Genomic DNA, 5,057 nt, shown 5'->3' on the forward strand with positions numbered 1-5,057 from the left:
ATCAGCATATCCTTCTATTCCTTTCTCCCTTCCTCTTAAATGCATCTGTAGTATTCGCCTCAACTAATGCATTCTCAGCGCTCTTTGGGCAAAGAAGTTAATCCTGAATTCCCTGATGGATTTATCGGTGAGTATTTGTGACCTGTCTTCTCTGAGCTAGTTCCTGACTCACTCACAGTAGGAAGCATTTTCTCACTGTTAATTTGCAGCTGCGATGGCCGAGTGGATAAGGCGTTTGGACTCGAAATCTCAATGTGGATTTCCTGCGCAGGTTTGAACCCTGCTCGCAGCGACTTTGAAGCTAATTATTTATTTTATTTCATCGACTCCCTGTGGCGATCACTGGCCCCGAAATTGATCAGAATTCCCTCCACTGCACTTTATTACACTGATTAACCCAAAGCTGTTGTTCCAATTGGAACACTAATAATTTATCGGCATCAATTAGATATTGTGGATTTGTTGGGAACTAGTGAGCAATACACAAACAAAGCAGCATCAAAAATACTAATTAATAAAGAGCTCTGCAGTGTCTGGTAGGGAATCACCTTCAGCTACTAAGTGGGAACACGGTTTGGTTTTATAAAACTGAACACGAATTAAAAGTGTGTAAAAAGACCGCGGCAGAACTAGAACCTACAATCTTCTGGTAACCTGAGGATTAAGTAGTGGTTTGTACATCAGCGACATCTGTGGACAGAGAAACACAGGGTCAACCTTTCAGTTCCTTGAACTCTCGGCAGAACTTTGCTTCAAAGTATTACAGCTCCAATCTTTTCAGCAAATAGCAAAGTTAAGAAACTACCCACACCATCAAAAGTAAATGGCCCATACGGGGATCGAACCCGCGACCTTGGCGCTCTTAGAAGCACGCTCGAACTTACTGAGCTAACCAGCCTAACTTCACTCCTTTTACTGTTAAATTCAATTTATGTTGAGTTTTGGTTTTTGTCAGTTGACTTCGAAGGCTGCAAAAGAAAGACTCTGATTTCAACAGCGCCTTTCACATCAGGACGTCTCAAAATGCTTTACAGCCAATGAAGTTGCAGTCACTGTTGTAATGTAGGAAAAACAGCAGCAGCCAATTTGTGCACAGCAAGCTCCCACAAAGTGATAATCGAAGATAACCTGTTTTAGTGATGGTGATTTGCGGATAAATATTGGTTACAGGACACCGGGTAAACCTCATCACCCCCTGCTCTTCTTCCAATCGTGCCATGGGATCTTTAATGTCCACCCGAGAGGGCAGAGGGGGCCTCAGTTTTGGAGTTGTATTCCACCACAATCTGTAACCTTATGGACCGGCATATCTCTCACACTACCATTAGCATCAAGACAGGGGGCCAACCCTGGTTCAATGAGGAGTGCAGAAGAGCATTTCAGGAGCAGCACCAGGCGTACCTAAAATGAGGTGCCAACCTCATGAAGCTACAACACAGGACTACACACATTCTAAGCTATGGAAACAGCATGTGTAGACAGAGCTAAGCGATCCAACAACCAACGGATCAGATCAATGCTCTGCAATCCTGCCACATCCAGTCGTGACTATTTTAATTTAATTTAATTTGTTCCTATGATTTGGCCATCGCTGGCAAGGCCAGCATTAATTGCCCATCCCTAATTGCCCTTGAGAAGGTGGTAGTGAGAAGCCCTCTTGACCCGCTGCAGTCAATGAGGTGAAGGTGCTCCAATAGTACTGTTAGGGAGGGATTTCCAGGATTTTGACCTAGCAACGATGAAGTTATGGTGATATATTTTCACGTCGGGATGGTGTGTAACTTGGACGGGAACTTGGAGGTGATGGTGTTCCCATGCACCTGCTGCCCTTATAAGAACATAAGAACATAAGAAATAGGAGCAGGAGTAGGCATTCGGCCCCTCGAGCCTGCTTCACCATTCAATAAGTTCATGGCTGATCTGATCTTGGCCTCAACTCCACTTTTCTGCCTGTTCCCCCTTAACCCTTGACACTCCGATAGTTCAACAATCTGTCTACCTCAGGCTTGAATATAATCAATGATTCAGGCTCCACAGCTCTCTGGGGTAGATAATTCCAAAGATTCACAACCCTCTGAGAGAAGAAATTCCTCCTCATCTGCGTCTTAAGTGGACAAACCCTTATTCTGAAACTATGCCACCTGATTCTAGATTCCCCCATGAGGGAAAACAACCTCTCAGCATCTACCCTGTCAAGCCCCCTCAGAATCTTATATGTTTCAATGAGATCACCTCTCATTCTTCAAACCTCCAATGAGTATAGGCCCAACCTGCTCAACCTTTCCTCATAAGACAATCCCTTCATCCCAGGAATCAACCTAGAGATCCTTCTCTGAACTGTCTCCAATGCAAGTTTATCCCTCCTTAAATAAGGAGAACAAAAATGTATGCAGTACTCTAGGCGTGGCCTCACCTGTACAGTTGTAGCAAGACTTCCCTGCTTTTATACTCCATGCCCCTTGCAATTAAGGCCAACATTCCATTTGTCTACTTAATTACTGCATGCTAACTTTTTGTGTTTCATGTACGAGGACACCCAGATCCATCTTAACCGCAGCATTCTGTAGTCTCTCTCCATTTCAATAATATTTTGCTTTTCTATGCCCTCCATGGCCTCGCCCCTCCCTATCTCTGTAATCTCCTTCAGCCCCACAACCCCCTGAGATATCTGTGCTCCTCTAATCCAGCCCTCTTGAGCATCCCTGATTATAATCGCTCAACCTTTCTGTTGCCCTAAGCTTTGGAATTCCCTGCCTAAACCTGTCCACCTCTCTTTCCTCCTTTAAAATGCTCCTTATAACCTCTCTCTTTGACCAAGCTTTTGGTCACCTGCCCCAATTTCTCCTTATGTGGATTGGTGTCAAATGTTTTGTCTGAAAATACTCCTGTGCAGCGCCTTGGGACGTTTTACTACATTAATGGTGCTATATAAATGCAAGTTGTTGTTGGTAATGGTGGTAGCTGATTCGGTGATGGTCTTGCTGTTGAATGTGAAGGGGCGGTGGTTAGACTTTCGCTTGTTGGAGCTGGGCATTGCCTGGCACTTGTGTTGGCTGTTGTCATGTGTGGCACACAGTGACATATGCACAGTATTTGCCGATAGGATAGTGTATGATTGACAACTGCAGGTGTATGCTGAAAGATTAATGCAGGAAATTGTCAGCTAGAGTCTCGAAAATATAAGCTTATACACATGAACCAAACCCAATGGCCGGTTAGCTCAGTTGGTTAGAACGTGGTGCTAATAACGCCAAGGTTGCGGGTTCGATCCCCGTACGGGCCATTTGATTTTTGGTAGAGAGGGTAGTTTCTTGATTTTGTTATTTGTTGAAAAGTTTGGATGGAAACTCACACGGGACCTGCAATACTTTGAAGCAAAGCTGGAAATCCTGAGTTATGACCTGCGGAGCGTTTCCAACATTAAATGAACAATTCCAGATCCATCGGGACTTCTCGTATTTCAATCAGTGAACGGTTCACAGCTGCTGATTGGTTTGGAGTGCAAAGAATAGAACTGAAAAAATACAATCCCGGGGTTTAATCACTCATTATTAACATACCGCCAGAAACAGACCGTTCGGTCCAACCAGTCCATGCCGCCGTTTATGCTTCACTCGAGCCTCCTCCAGTCTTTCCTCATCTAAATCTATCAGCATAACCCTCTATTCACTTCTCCCACATTTGCTTACCTAGCCTCCTCTAAAATGCATCTAAGCTATTCGCTTCAACCACTCCCTGTGGTAGCGAGTTCCACATTCTCACCACTCTCTGGGTAAAGATGTTTCTGCTGAAATCCCGATTGGATTTCTTGCTGACTATCTTATATTGATGGCCTCTAGTTATGCTCTTCCCCACAAGTGGAATCATTCTCTCTGTATCCACTCTATCAAAACCTTTCATAATTTTAAAGATCTTTTAAACTGACCTCCCTATTCTTCCTAGCATAATGAAATACGTCACACTTATTTGTGTTCAAATTCATTTGCCAATGCTATGCCCATTCTGCAAGTTTATTAATGTCCTCCTGTAACTTGTTGCAGTCCTCCCCAGTATTGACTATTCCCCCCAATTTGGTGTCATCTGCAAATTTATAAATTGTGTTTCTGATCACTAAGTCTAAATCGTTAATATAAATTGCGAACAGCAGTGGCTCCAGCTCTGATACTTGTGGAACACCACTACCCACCTTCTGCCACTGTGAATAAACTACCCGGTAGTCGGACTATCTGCCTTCTCTCCTTAAGCCAGCCAGCAATCCATTCCACTACTTCTCGCCTGACTCTGAATTCTCTGCCCTTGTTCATCAGTCTATTATGGGGTACATTATCGAGGGCCTTCTGAAAATCCAGATAAATTACATCTACTGCATTACCATTGTCTACTCTCTCTGTTGGTTTGGAGTGCATAGAATGGGACTGAAATGACATCGGCGATCTCCAGTTCCCTGCTCCCCTCACCCACTCCAACCTAACTCCCTCTGATCTTGCAGCACTCCGTTCTCTCCGATACAACCCTAACATTGTCAGTAAACCTGCTGACAAAGGTGGTGCTGTTGTTGTTTGGAGAACCGTCCTCTACCATCCGGAGGCTGAACGGCAACTCTCTGACAGCTCCTCCTACCTCCCCCTGGACCATGACCCCACTACTGAACATCAAGCAATTGTTTCCAAGACTGTCACTGACATCATCTCCTCTGGAGATCTTCCCCCCATGGCCGCCAATCTCTCATTTCCTCAACACTGCACTGCCCACTTCCACATCCTTCCCAAGATCCACAAACAGGACTGCCCTGGTTGACCAATTCTTGCAGCCTGTTCTTGCTCCACAGAACTGATTTCTTCCTATCTTCACTCTATTTTTTCTCGACTTGTCCAATCCCTTCCCACCTACATGCGCGACTCTTCCAACACCCTCCGTACTTTAACAGTTTCCAGTTTCCTGGCCCCAAACATCTCCTTTCCACTCTGGATGTCCATTCCCTCTACACCTCCATTCACCACCAGGACGGCGTTAAGCGGCTCCACTTCTTCCTTGAACAGAGGCCCCACCAGTCCCCA

General features: G+C 44.9%; 1 non-coding gene across 1 annotated transcript; it reads left to right on the forward strand.

The window, feature by feature from the left end:
- Positions 1 to 208: 208 nt before the first annotated feature.
- trnas-cga (transfer RNA serine (anticodon CGA)) lies at positions 209 to 292 on the forward strand. The gene has a single exon. It is a non-coding gene; the product is annotated as a tRNA-Ser (tRNA).
- Positions 293 to 5,057: the final 4,765 nt, after the last annotated feature.

The sequence above is a fragment of the Somniosus microcephalus genome, unplaced genomic scaffold, assembly GCF_052327205.1.
Source record: "Somniosus microcephalus isolate GS21.2 unplaced genomic scaffold, FLI_Smic_1.0 unresolved_chr8, whole genome shotgun sequence".
Taxonomy (NCBI): Eukaryota; Metazoa; Chordata; class Chondrichthyes; order Squaliformes; family Somniosidae; genus Somniosus; species Somniosus microcephalus.